Source organism: Gopherus evgoodei, chromosome 4 (genome assembly GCF_007399415.2).
Source record: "Gopherus evgoodei ecotype Sinaloan lineage chromosome 4, rGopEvg1_v1.p, whole genome shotgun sequence".
In the NCBI taxonomy this organism is placed as follows: domain Eukaryota; kingdom Metazoa; phylum Chordata; order Testudines; family Testudinidae; genus Gopherus; species Gopherus evgoodei.
The window spans coordinates 125,536,622-125,550,967 of NC_044325.1; the positions used below are offsets into that span (position 1 = coordinate 125,536,622).

The 14,346-nt window shown below is 47.2% G+C and overlaps 1 protein-coding gene and 1 non-coding gene across 2 annotated transcripts in view; one reads left to right on the plus strand and one right to left on the minus strand.

The window, feature by feature from the left end:
* Positions 1-14,346, minus strand: part of LOC115650666 (zinc finger protein 501-like) — a 1,041,190-nt gene that overhangs the window by 97,197 nt on the left and 929,647 nt on the right. The window lies entirely within an intron of this gene.
* On the plus strand, positions 11,504-11,577 carry TRNAT-UGU. The gene has a single exon. It is a non-coding gene; the product is annotated as a tRNA-Thr (tRNA).

Sequence of the window (14,346 nt, forward strand, 5' to 3'; positions counted from 1 at the left end):
ATCCCAGATTTCTAAAAAATAAATAAATAAAATAAAATTCTCTAGTCCTGTATTTCTTATTTTTTATCTCAAAAGGTAACGTCTTCATCATCTCCCCTAAACACCCTGGGACCACCCCAAATAATTAGAATACTCCCATCCTGAGCAAGGCCACAACAGTGAACCACAGCTAGAGTCTAGGCCAAGCTGTTCTGAAGGAGGCAACTTAAACATTTTCTCTCTGCTTCCCTTGGCAAGGTCTGACTGGGAAAACAAAATTCCCTAAACTGAAAATTTTCTGCTGAAATACCAATACTAGTCTGGTTGGGGAATTTGGTTTTAATGTATTATTATTATTATCTTCTGATTTCTGAATCAGTTCAGTCTTTATCCTCCAGGTGTGTTTCCAGCTGTTGAGTTGTGGGGGAAGGAGCCCATGTCATGATGTCTCTTCCCCTCTTTCATAGTTTCTTCTGACTTGCTAGGAAGTTTCTTTGCTACGATGTGAGTCAAGCAGTGTCCATTGTCTCTGTGCTATCTTGGAGAAGCCTGCATTGTACACAGTTCCTGGGATAGTCCTTGGGAGTGTGGATACCTTCAATGGGCCAGCAACGAGTCTGGCTCCTCCATTGTCACACCTGAAAGGCTGGTGGTGGGCATTTCCCAACCTCATAACATATCTCAGTAACGCACACAGAGCAAATTTCATAACTTCCCAACCAATGCTAGGACACACAATCCAACAAGATATTAATGTTCAACAGATCAAGACTTTTAAAATGATACTCCCCTACCCCGAGCAATGCACTTTTATTAAAGTAACCCTGGTGTAGATAGCACTGTGTCAACAGGAGGGCTTCTCCCATCAACAGAGCTTGGGGAGATGCAGGCTTAGTGAAGACCCAGAGAATAAGTGGCCCACAACTCTTGCATTAGGGTGGCTGGGTGCAAGAGCTGGAAGCTCCCCAGAAGTGGGGGAGCCATCGGTACCCAAATTCTAGCACGGCTCCCCCACTCCACCCCGTGTTGCTTGCTCTCCACCCTTGCTCCCATTTGGCCACTTCCCGCCTCTGCTCTGCCTCTTTCGCTGATAACTGTTGGTCTACCTTTTGCTTGCTCCTCTCCTCCCCTGAGGCCCCCTTGCCTGCTGCTCGTGCCTCTACACCCTCTGCCCCAAGGTCTTCCCACCACCCACACCTCTCTGCCCCTCCTGTGACAACCATCCTGCCTGCCACCCACACCTCTCTGTCCATCCCGTGACACCCATCCTGCCTGCCACCCACACCTCTCTACCCCTCCCCTGAGACCTGTCCTGCCAACCACCCACACCTCTCTGCCCCTCCCCTGAGACCACTTTTCCCTTTTGAAATAACATTATTTCCTTTAAAAAATGAGGAGTCCTTGTGGCCCCTTAGAGACTAACAAATTTATTTGGGCATAAGCTTTGGTGGGCTAAAACGCACTTAATCAGATGCCTGGAGTGGACAATACAGTAGGCAGGTACAAATACACAGCACATGAAAAGATGGAAGTTGCCTTACAGAGTGTGGAGGTCAGTGCTAATGAGGCCAATTCACTTAGGGTGTCTGTGGCCCATTTCCAACAGTTAACAAGACTAGGACCAGTAGACCAGAGAGCTGGGGTTGATTTAGCATGCTGTCGCCATCAGCTGGTCAGAGTAACCAGGGTGGGAGGGTGAAATTTAGGATTCTCCCACCAAGGGGAGGTGCTGTTGGACTCATCTAGTGGGGGAGAGTCTGAAAAAGCTTCACAGCTCCCAGAGAGGGGGAAGACAAGCTGGTGCCGCACACACATTTTCATAGGGAATCAGGCACCCTGCGGACAAACTCGAAGCCCAGGCCCAGGAGTGTCAGAGAAGGGAATCACTGTTTGCCTTAAGAGGTGTGTAAGGGAAACCTGCAGGTCCTTAGATCCCTCCAGCGCCTGATAGAACCATTTGTGGGGAAGGGCTCGGGAAGCTGAAGAGCACAAGGAGAAGGGAAAAAGGGCTTGCAGCTGTTTTGCAACCACCATTCTCCCAGCAGAAGGGTCCAGCGGGTTCAGCACTTTGGCTGCTAGTTGAGGACACAGAACTCACAAGATGGCAAAGCTCAGAGCCCCGTTACACAGAGTCAGAATGTGATCAGCTCACAGCGAGGGGGAACAACACCCCTCCCTTGGTCTCTATGCCAGAGCTCCTATCAGCTCAGTGTCCTTCCCGCAAGAGTGGGCTGCTGTAAGGGTTGCAATGGGGTAAATGAAGGCAGAGGAGGGTTGTTTCTCCTGGGTTTTCTTTGTGTTGCTCTGTGATCCTGCTGGAGGAAGCATCATTTGAGTTTGTGTCAGTGGCTTGGGTTGGGCTCAGGTTGTGACCCTGAGCACAGGGTTTCCTGAACTCTCTGCTCTTAGCCCCTCAGGGAGTGGCCAATGGAGCTGCTTCAGACACTGGAGAGAAATGTCTAAGAAAGTGTAGCATAAGTAAGAAGAAAAATACTATTGCCACTTCTGTGGTGGTCTAGTTGTTAGGATTCGGCACTTTTAATTCCCAGTCAGGGGAAAGTGAGCTCATATCAAAAAATCTTCAGTTATTTTTCACTGGCAATTTAAACAAATCCATTGTTTTTCCAGTTTCCCCTTTCTTCTACATGATGTTGGGAAGGGCTTTGGAGACCATATAAAAATCAAAGCTTCCCACTGACTAATAACAGAATATGGGCATGTTTCCACTAATCACCTCAAAGTCCAGGCTGCATGCCCTTTTACACAAACAGGCATTTGCGAATTATTTCTCCCCTTTCTGGCTAGCCTAACCAACCTTCTAATAACAGTAATAGACATTCAGGTTGACCCAAGATGAAAATTTTTTCTAATTTTCTTGCTGAAACAAAATTAAAAAAAAACATTTTGGTTCAACCAAAATATTTCAGCAAATAAAATATTCATTCAAAAAACTTTCATCTCACTCTATATATCAGTCTTTGGAAATAACCATCCTGGAGAAACTGATCATTAGTCACATTCATTCCTGAGGTCTAGCTGCTGAAGTGTTCTAAGCATGGACAATGGGCCTTTCACCTGTTGCCCAATGGTTACTACCTTGCTCAGGTAGCTATTGATGAAAGGAAATGTGGTTTAGTGGCAGACCTACTTCTAGCCCTCTGCCTAACGGAGGGTGTTTGTTTCACATTGCATGTAAAAATACAATAAAGGCATTTTGTTGGTACCTAAACTTGGGATCAAGATGAAACATTGTGATTGCAAGTGAATAAGAAATCTCTGCTGAGTTCTACAGAAGGAAGGTTTTTCTCATCAGGTTCTAGGACATGATCAAGTTTCTGAAGGTTGTTAGAGCTTCTGGACACATAGGCCCAAACTTTCAGAAGGTCTCACACCCACCCCTAGAGCCAGATTTTCAGAAGAACTCAGCTCCCATTTCGGCAACAAAAGTTTTGACCAGGTTTTCAGAAAGTCTGAACACACTGTGGGCAAAGCTATTTTGAAAACAAAAGGTGGTAGCAGTGGTGGGTGCTGGTTACTTGGCCGTCTGGCCCACCATGCAGGAATTTGAGGTTCACCATTACTTTCTAAGAATGCTAGCAACCATCTTTTATTCACTTAAAAAGTGAACAGGGAGACTACATATAAAAATCAGCTCTGCTTCAGAAGGTCTCTAGAAGTTGAAAGAGACGTGCCATCTCTGCCTCCCTGAAGAGTTCAGAGGAAGTTAAAGAAAACTAAGATTGATAAAGCACTTAACTAACCCCATCAGGCTGGTTGTGTGGTCTAACATGTCAGATGCAAGGCTGTGTCTTTCTGTCATTTGTTGTTCTAGGCTCCATATGTACATGCGCATTCACATCCCACTCCTGACACAATCATTGTCTTCTACCTGAAGAAATAGCCTAATTTCAACCTCTCCTGTAACATTACACCACTAACTATTTAGCATTTGTATGAGAGAAGTTGGAGGGAATTCAAACATCTTCAAAAGTGGTGCATTTAGAGCCCCTAGCTAGGTAAATTCCAGGCTCCTTACCCAGAAGAGTCTTGGCATGGCCTGAGGAGGCTTGGCTGGTCAATATAGAGGGGGAGGGAGAAGGGTACATTGACAGTGTAGAATGTGAAACTCATAAGCTGTGATTATGTGCTCTGAGAGTTATCCCTTTGCTTTCCATTTAAGGTCGGGGGGGGATATTATAACCAAGTGTTCTGGCAAAACTTTTCCCCTGGCCTGGTCAGTGAATCCTAGGGTGAGAAACTCTGTGCATTTCAATTTCTTGTATTGTTGGATGGGGCCTGTCAGACGGTGGTCCATTCTCCATTGCCCTGAAGGGACAAGAACAGAGAGTGAAGGATCTCCTGTGCTCAGTGTCACAAGCTGAGCCCCAAAAATGGATGACATGGTATCACAAACTCAAATTATGCTTCTGGTTCCTCTATCAGTATCACAGGAGCAAAATAAAAAATCACCAGAGGAGCAATTCTCCTCTGCTTTCATTTATCCCAGGGCAATCCTCTCCACTTCTTCTGTTTATAAGCTGGAGGCTTGTCGGGAAAAATCATTGAGCTGACAGTATTCCTGGGATAGAAACCCAGAGAGGGGGTTGATGCCACCTGGTGGGATGCTGATTCGTTATAACAGGTCCCTTGGCTTTAGCTTCCCCCAGCATAGCCTAGTGAGGCAAATAGAACGGAGCATAAACACTGCCAAATTAAGTGCAAGAGTGTAATAAGAAAAGCCGAAGACGAGCTTGAAGAACAGCTAGCCAAAAACTCCAAAAGGTAAGAATAAAAATGTTTTAAAAGTACATCAGAAGCAAGAAGCCTGCTAAACAACCAGTGGGGCCCCTTGAAGATCGACATATGAAAGGAGCACTTAAGATGATAATGTCATTGCGGAGAAACTAAATTGATTCTTTGCTTTAGTCTTCACGGCTGAGGATGTTAGGGAGATTCTCAAACCTGAGCTGGCTTCTGTTGGTGACAAATCTGAGGAACTGTCACAGATTGAAGTGTCACTAGAGGAGGTTTTGGAATTAATTGATAAACTCAACACAAACAAGTCACCGGGACCAGATGGCATTCACCCAAGAGTTCTGAAAGAACTCAAATATGAAGTTGCGGAACTATTAACTCAGGTTTGTAACCTCTCCTTTAAACCGGCTTCTGTACCCAATGACTGGAAGTTAGCTAATGTAACGCCAAAATTTAAAAAGGGCTCTAGAGGTGATCCCAGCAATTACAGACTAGTAAGTCTAACATCAGTACTGGGCAAATTAGTCAAAACAATAGTTAAGAATAAAATTGTCAGACACATAGAAAAACAAACTGTTGAGCAATAGTCAAAATGGTTTCTGTAAAGAGAAATCACGTCTTACTAATCTATTAGAGTTCTTTGAAAGGGGTCAACAAACATGTGGACAAGGGGGATCCAGTGGACGTAGTGTACTTAGATTTCCAGAGAGCCTTTGACAAGGTCCCTCACCAAAGGCTCTTACATAAATTAAGCTGTCATGGAATAAATGAGAAGGTCCTTTCATGGATTGAAAACTGGTTAAAAGACAAGGAACAAAGGGTAGGAATTAATGGTAAATTCTCAGAATGGAGAGGGGTAACTAGTGGTGTTCCCCAAGGGTCAGTCCTCGGACCAATCCTATTCAACTTATTCATAAATGATCTGGAGAAAGGGGTAAAGAGTGAGGTGGCAAAGTTTGCAGATGATACTAGACTGCTCAAAACAGTTAAGACCAAAGCAGACTGTGAAGAACTTCAGACAGATCTCACAAAACTAAGTGATTGGGCAACAAAATGGCAAATGAAAGTTAATGTGGATAAATGTAAAGTAATGCATATTGGAAAAAATAACCCCAACTATACATACAATATGATGGGGGCTAATTTAGCTACAAGAAGTCAGGAAAAAGATCTTGGAGTCATCATGGACAGTTCTCTGAAGATGTCCAGGCAGAGTGCAGAGATGGTCAAAAAAGCAAACAGGATGTTAGGAATCATTAAAAAGGGGATAGAGAATAAGACTGAGAATATATTATTGCCCTTATATAAATCCATGGTACGCCCACATCTCAAATACTGTGTTCAGATGTGGTCTCCTCATCTCAAAAAAGATATGACACTAGAAAAGTTTCAGAAAAGGGCAACTAAAATGATTAGGGGTTTGGAGAGGGTCCCATATGAGGAAAGATTAAAGAGGCTAGGCCTCTTCAGCTTGGAAAAGAGGAGCCTAAGGGGTGATATGATAGAGGTATATAAAATCATGAGTGATGTGGAGAAAGTGGATAAGGAAAAGTTATTTACTTATTCCCACAATACAAGAACTAGGGCTCACCAAATGAAATTAATAGGCAGCAGGTTTAAAACAAATAAAAGGAAGTTCTTCTTCACGCAGCACACAGTCAACTTGTGGAACTTTTTGCCTGAGGAGGTTGTGAAGGCTAGGACTATAACAGCATTTAAAAGGGAACTGGATAAATTCATGGTGGTGAAGTCCATAAATGGCTATTAGCCAGGATGGGTAAGGAATGGTGTCCCTAGCCTCTGTTCATCAGAGGGTGGCGATGGATGGCAGGAGAGAGATCACTTGATCATCGCCTGTTAGCTTCACTCCCTCTGGGGCACCTGGCATTGGCCACTGTCGCTAGACAGGATACTGGGCTAGATGGACCTTTGGTCTGACCCAGTATGGCTGTTCTTATGTTCTTATGATGATCACATTTCCCCTCCTTTCCTGGCTAGGCAGGGTCTGGGTGTGAGGAATTGGAAAATAACAAGAAGAAATGTCTAAGCCAGTCTTTCAACACACAGCACCACTTTTCCCTTTTGAAATAACATTATTGCCTCTGGGCATACAGCATGTTCCTCCCCTGCACACATGCGCGCATGCACACACACACACACACACACACACACAATATCCCTAAGGAATGAGAATCACCTGCTGCCTTCCCCTGTCCTGCTGGATCCCCAAACGAGGATTCTCTTCAGCCCAATTCCAAGTCCTCTCTATTCCCAGTGCCCCTTAGTCCCAACCCATAGGCCCTCCTATGCATACTGCTCCTCACTCCCAACCAGAGCCTACTCCTCTTCACCCTTCTCCTCTGTCCCAACCCACATCCCCCTCCTATTCCCAGTGCCCCTCAATCCCAACCCATGGCTCCCTCCTTCCCTCCAGCAGCAGGTGCTTCAGACTCCCTCAGGAAGATTTTCTTGCAAGGTTTCATGTATGGATCTTGTCATAAACGGATAGTTAAGAGTTAATAGAACAGAAGTACTTCATGTCTCTTTTGCTGGCAAAGGGTTAACAAAATCAGTGAGCCTGGCTGTCACCTGACCAGAGGACCAATCAGGGGACAGGATGCTTTCAAATCTTGAGGGAGGGAAGTTTTTGTGTATGCTGTTAGGTTTTGGTTGTTCTCTCTGGGTTCTGAGAGTGACCAGATGTGCAACCAGGTTTCTCTCCAATATCCCTGATACAGTCTCTTATATGTCCAGAATAGTAAGTACTAGGTAGATAAAGCAAGTTAGGCTTATGTTTGTTTTCTTTATTTGCAAATGTGTATTTGGCTGGAAGGAGTTCAAATTTGTACTTGTATACTTAGGCTGGGAGGGTATTCCCAGTGTCTATAGCTGAAAGACCCTATTACATATTACATCTTAAATTTACAAAGATAATTTTTACTGTTTTTCCTTCTTAATTAAAAGCTTTTCTTGTTTAAGAACCTGATTTTTTTTTATTCTGGTGAGACCCCAGAGGAATGGGTCTGGATTCACCAGGGAATTGGTGGGGAGAAAGGAGAGAAGGGGGAGAGAAACGTTAATTTCTCTCTGTGTTAGGATTACTTTCTCTCTCGGGGGAGTCTGGGACGGGGAGAGAGAAGGAGGGGGGGAAGGTGAATTTTCCTCTCGGTCTTGAGATTCGAGGAGTTTGAATCACAGTGATCTTCCAGGGTAACCCACGGAGGGGAAGTCTGGGAGAGGCAATGGTGAGGGAAAGGATTTACTTTCCTTGTGTTAAGATCCAGAGGGTCTGGGTCTTAGGGGTCCCCAGGCAAGGCTTTGGGGGGACCAGAGTGTACCAGGCACTGGAATTCCTGGTTGGTGGCAGTGCTACAAGTACTAAACTGGTAATTGAGCTTAGAGGAATTCATGCTGGTACCCCATCTTTTGGACACTAAGGTTCAGAGTGGGGAATTATACCATGACAGGTCTGCATGTGGATTTTACAGTAGGTTGAGAATATGTTGGATTGCTTGCAGAAATGATCATGTTTGGCTGATGTTGGATTCTCAGTCTCCTTGTTATTGGGGCAGGAGAAATAAAGAGTTGTTATCCTGTTGTGTGACTCGAGGGCAGCAAAATTGTGCTTGGCAGACCCTATTTGAGGGACTCGCCCTCAATTCAATAGCACTTGCTAGGCAGGGGACATGAGTTCCAAAGCCAAGTGGGCCAGGGTGTGGGTCCTAATACTAAAATTTAGGGGTTAGAGCAACTTTAGGACAGGGTGGCTGTGGAGGAATGAGTGAGTCCCTAGACAACATAGTGAGTATGGTGCCTTCTTATTTTCCCCCTTTTCCACCCAGGATGGCAGGTGAACTCTACAGGGGCACCTCTGAGCTTGCACTGGCTAAGGACAACAGCTGTGAGTGGGGTACAGAAAGGGGATGGCTCATGTTAAAGGACTTTTGGTTGCTGGACTTACGAACCATAGGGAGAATGACACTGCTCAGCTTATTTGGGGGTGGGTCTTTCCCTCGTGTTTTATGGTTCTGTGTTGGGGCTGCTGACATGACTTCTGCTAACCCTGAGCTTACATTGCAATGTTGATATACCCTGAAAGGGCATCTATACACCCTGAAAGGGCATCTATACCGTGATAAAATCTCGCTGGCCTGGGTGATCTGATTTGGGCTCTGTAACGTTGTGTGGCCGGGGCTCGACCCTCCCTGAGGGTGGAGGGAAGCCACACCGGCCTGCTACACATAGTCAGGTCCTGTCCTATTCTTCAGGGCTGGCTGAGCGACACTGCACAGTCGCTTGGGAGCTCCGGCCTTCTGCTGCAAGGCGGAGCACCAACACATCGGGTTAGTGAGGGCTCAGGCCCTCTGCTGCAAGGCTGAGCAATAATACAGTTTAAAGGGGCCTAGCCCTCGGTTCGGGCGGGGCACCAAACACAGACCTATCTGAGTGGCCTCCTCAGGCCAGGGGGAGGGGGAGTCTGCCACTCTTAAGAGGGTGGCAGGGGGGAACGCAGGCCCTCCCCCTCCACTGCGTTCCAGCCCGGGGCCCTAGTAGCTGCTATCACCGCTAACGGTCAGTGGGGTTCCTGACCACAAGACACTGACATCGGTTCCGGTACATCTGCAGCCTGACTGGGGTCAGCTGCCCCCAGGCTACTTCCAATTTCCCCCTCTGGGCCTATCTGGTCCAAGGTGCCAGCTCCCAGGAAGTCCAGTAGCATGGGCTTCTCCCAGCAGGGGCTGGGCAGTAGATCCGGCAGCTCCTCCAGGAAGTCTGGCCGGGCTTGCTCTGGGGGTTCCTCGTGGTAACAGCAGGGACGGGGCGGCTCCAGCAGCTCCTCCTCGTAGCAGGCATGGGGAAGCTCCAGCAGCTCCTCCCAGTAACGGGTGTGGGGAGGCTCTGGCCAGTCAGGGCAACTGCCCTGGGCCCCAGTGGCTTCCCAGTCACAAGCCCCCTCTGGCAGGTCTGCTCCCAACAGTGGCTGGGCTCCAACTGAGCTCTGATGGCCGGCTTTTATACTTCCAGGTCGCCGCCTGACCCTTTGAGGGGCGGGCTCACTGCTCTGTAACCCCGCCTCCTTAGGTGTCCGGTGGGGCTCGACCCTCCCTGAGGGGGAGGGGAGCCACACCAGCCTGCTACAGGCTCCTGGGGCTCACACTGGAGCCCAGGCTCGGAGACCCTCACCCCTCGTGGGGTCTCAGAGGCTGGGTTCAAGCCCAAGTGTCTACACTGTAATTTTATAACCCTGCAGCACAAGCCCCACAAGCCTGAATCAGCTGACCCAGGGTTTGAGAATAGTGGCTTGGGTGTGTTAATGGCAGTGTAGATATAATGCTAGGCTATGTCCACACTGCAATGAAACACCCAGGGCTGCCCCATGCCAGCTCAGGCTCCCAGAGCTTGGGCTGTGGGGTGGTAAATTTGCAGTGTAGACATCTCAGCTCAGGCTCAATACTGGGCTCTGGGACCCCACAAGGTTGGGAGGGAGTTTAGCAAGCAAAAAAGGTAAAATGGCAGTGGAGTATTACCATGGACTCATTGGCATTTCTCCATTGGTCTGTCTGCTTTGGGGCAGGAACAATAACACATCCTGCTGCATTCGTTATTTCAAAGGACAGTTTAGGATTTTCATTCTCACACATGGTACATGAAGCAGGACTCAATTCTCGGTGGAAACTAAACAAGCTGCCCACAGATTCTGGTAGCCACAATGAGCCATTTGGTGTGAGAACCCAGACCTGCCCCTGTCCCAGAGGGAGGGGGTCATCTGTGATGGGCTGGAACACTGACCTATCGGCTCTTAACTCCCAGACTTTCAGCAACTATTATCAGTCCCTGTGAGTGTAATTTAAAGCATAAAAACCGACACTCTGGGCTAGACCAAAAGCTCATCTATCTCTGTGTTTTGTCCTCTGACAGTAGCCAATACCAGGTGCCCTAAGAGTTACTCAACAAGGCACCACTGGGAATTGAACCCAGGATCTCCTGTTTACAAAACAGATGCTTTAGCAAGACAAACCATGCTGCCTGCCTGTGGCTAAAACACACTCTCTGTCTACACCTGACTCCCTGCCATCCCCACCGGGGCCTGAAAAGCTTTGCATGTGTTTGGATTCTGCAAAGCAGAGGAGCAGGTGAGGTTTTCCTTGCAAACTGTGTGTGTGTGTGAATCTTTGGCCAGGTCTGCACTACAAAGTTATTTCAGCATCATTATATTGCTCAGGTGTGTGAAAAACACACAATGCTCCCTTGGTCGGCAGTTTATGGCTGGTGCACACACTGCAATGCCACGTCTGGTGACAAAACTGCCCTGTTTTGATGACAAAATAAAACCACCTTGATGGGAGGCCTAGAGCTTTTTGCAACAAACTTAAAGCGACAAATTGACAGTGTAAATGCTGCTGGTCATTATATCACCATAACTGGCCTCCACCAGTATCCCACCATGCCTGCTGTGAACTTATCTGCCCTGCATTCCTGCTACAGAGGCTGGGCCCCTCCCCTTTCATAGCTCCAGAAAGTTCTGACAGCTGACTTGCTATCTACACCGGGATTAGGTTGATATAACTGCATTGCCAGTCTAAGAAATGGAATTACACCAACCTAATTTTGTAGTGTAGACCTGTCCAAAGAATCACACACACCTTGGAAGCAAAACTTCACCTGCTCCTCGGCTTTACAGAAGCCAAACATGAGTAACACTTGTCAGGGCCCAGTGGGGCTTGGCAGAGAGTCAGGTGTGGGCAGACACAAGGCTTAAGAAGCTGCAGGCACCATGGCTTAGCTGGTTAAAGCCCCTGTTTTGTAAACAGAAGATCCTGGGTTCATCTCCCAGTGGTGCCTTGGGGAGTGCCTTTTGGGGCACCTGGTATTGGCTACTGTTAGAAGACAAGATTCAGAGCTAGATAGAGCTATGGTTTAAATTACATTCAGAGGCACTGACAATAGAGTTACTAAAAGTTTCGGTGTTAAGAGCTGATAGGTCAGTGGTCCAGTCCGCTCAGTGTAGTTTTACTATTTCCACTTGCTAAACTCCCTCCCAACCTCTATAAAATTACAGTGCAGACATATGGGCTTGAGCCCAAACTCTGAGGCCCCATGAGGGGCGAGGGTTTCCAAACCCAGGCTTCAGTGTGAACACAAATATCTGCACCACAGTTTTTAGCCCCTCAGCTTTACGTCTAGGAGCCCAGGTCAAATGACCCAGGCCAGCACTGCTGCCATCTTTATCCCAGGAGAGATGAACTCTAAGGATACATCTCCATTGCAATGGAAGCCCAGGTGTGGCAGGCACATTGTGCTCAACGCACCACGTAGAAGCCCCATATTCATCACTCTCATATAATGATGACATGGTTTGTACAAAGTCTGCCTTGTGAGGTATGATTTCAAAAGTCTTGATCTGTTGAACATTAATATCTTGTTGGATTGTGTGTGCTAGCATTGGCTGGGAAGTTATGAAGTTTTGCTCTGTGTGTGTTACTGAAATATGTTATGAGGTTGGGAAATGCCCACCACCAGCCTTTCAGGTGCGAGAAGGGAGGAGCCAGACTCGCTGCTGTCCCATTGAAGGTATCCACACTCCCAAGGACTATCCCAGGAACCGTGTACAATGCAGACTTCTCCAAGATAGCACAGCAATAATGGACACTGCTTGACTCACATCGTAGCAAAGGAGCTTCCTAGCAAGTTGGAAGAAACTATGAAAGTGGGGAAGAGACATCATGACTTGGCCTCTCTCCCCCACAACTCAGCAGCTGGAAACACACCTGGAGGACAAAGACTGAACTGATTCAGAAAGCAGAAGAGAATAATAATAATAATACTTTCAAACCAAAATCCCCAACCAGTCTAGTATTGGTTTTTCAGCAGAAAATTTTCAGTTTGCGGAATTTTGTTTTCTCAGTCAGACCTTGCCAAGGGAAGCAGGGAGAAAATGTTTGAGTTGCCTCCTTCAGAACAGCTTGGCCTAGACCCTAGCTGCGGTTCTCTGTTCTGGCCTTGCTCAGGTTGAGTGTATTTTAGTAATTTGGGTAGGTCCCAGGGTGTTTGGGGGAGGTGATGAGGATGTTACCTTTTGAGATAAAAACTAAGAAAGACAGGACTAGAGAATTCTTTTTTTTTTTTTAAGGAAATCTGGGATTTAGACTTTTTTTAAAGTGGGGGGTGGGGAGGAAGGGTCTGAGTTTCTGAGAAGGTTTTTGTTTGCAGGAAGCAACATTGCTTGAGCTATTATTGTACCAAAGGGGGAGATGTTTATCTATAAAGGAGGAGTGAAGACTAAAAGCATCCAATAAGGATGGGATTTGAACCCATGCATACAAAGCACAATAGATTAGCACTTCATCACCTTAACCACTTGGTCAGCTCATATGAGTTGTCAAGAAAGAGAGAGTAGGAGAAATCTGAGGCCAGCAGAGATAGGGACAATAAGGAGTTTTTAAATACTAAGCGGAAGCAGGGTCTGAATGAGCTCCCCCCTCACATCTAGTGATGAGCTGGGGGAAAGACTTCACGAACAGACCATGTTTGCATAGACACACCTACTCTGCCTAGGTATGCAGCATGATGGGGCCACTTTCTCAAAATGACCAGTTTTGGCTGGTGGCAGGTTACAAATCACTTTAGGGTTGAATGGAATTAAATGTTATTATCCTTCCTGCATGAGCGAAGGGCAGCACAACATACCTAGTTGGTCCTGATGGAGGGGTTGGGTGGGTGATGAATAGCTTTTATTGGACTTCATAGAAGTGACTGAGAATGTCATCCTAAAACAGTGGCCCCCAAACATTTCACACTGTGCCATCTTATCCATGGCTGTGGAACCTCGGAAGCCGCGGTCAAGAACCGAGGCTGGGAGTGGGGTTTTTGCTTGCTGGGGAGAGGGGTGCAGACAGGAGTAAGGGGGGTGAGGCCGAGCTTGGAGCCAGAGGACCAGGCTGAGGGTGGGGTTGGGGAAAAGCTGGGAAAGAGTGGGGCTGAGTGGTGCTACCTCCATGGGGGTGGGCTCAGGCCCTGAGGTGCCCCCATGAATGTTCCTCTGTGTCCCCCTAGGAGTCATGCCCCACATTTTGGGGACCATTGAACACTAATCAGGGGCTAGTGATGCCAAAGCCCAAGGAAAGGGAGAACAAGTGCGGGGCCCCCAGCACTGGAACCATGTGAAGGGGCTGCAGGAGAGTGGCAATGGCTGGTGGCAAAGGGGGCACAGGAGGGGGCAGGAGTTAGTTAGGGGTGAAGGAGGTGCAAGGTTTGGGAGTGCAGGAGCCAGCAGTAAAGGGGGAGTGGGGATCGTCCATGGGCAATGGGGAAGTGCCAAAGTACAAGCTTTGCCCAGGGCACCATTTTCCCTAATGCTGATCTGAGCAATTGGAAATGACCATTCAGTGAGCCCCTTTGTTAAGTGGTTGTGGCTGAGTGCTTAGGGAGATGGGTTAAAAAGCAGTGGGTTTCTTTCTGTAGAGGTTTGATTCTTGCCTGCTGTGTGTGGTTTCTTCATGGCTGTACTTTCAGTGTCTGATTACTCAAAGAGCCAAGTCTAGACCTATTCAGAGGGTCTATGCCAAGGTTTCTCAAACTTGTGTTCACAGCAACCCCCTTCTGCCAAAAAAA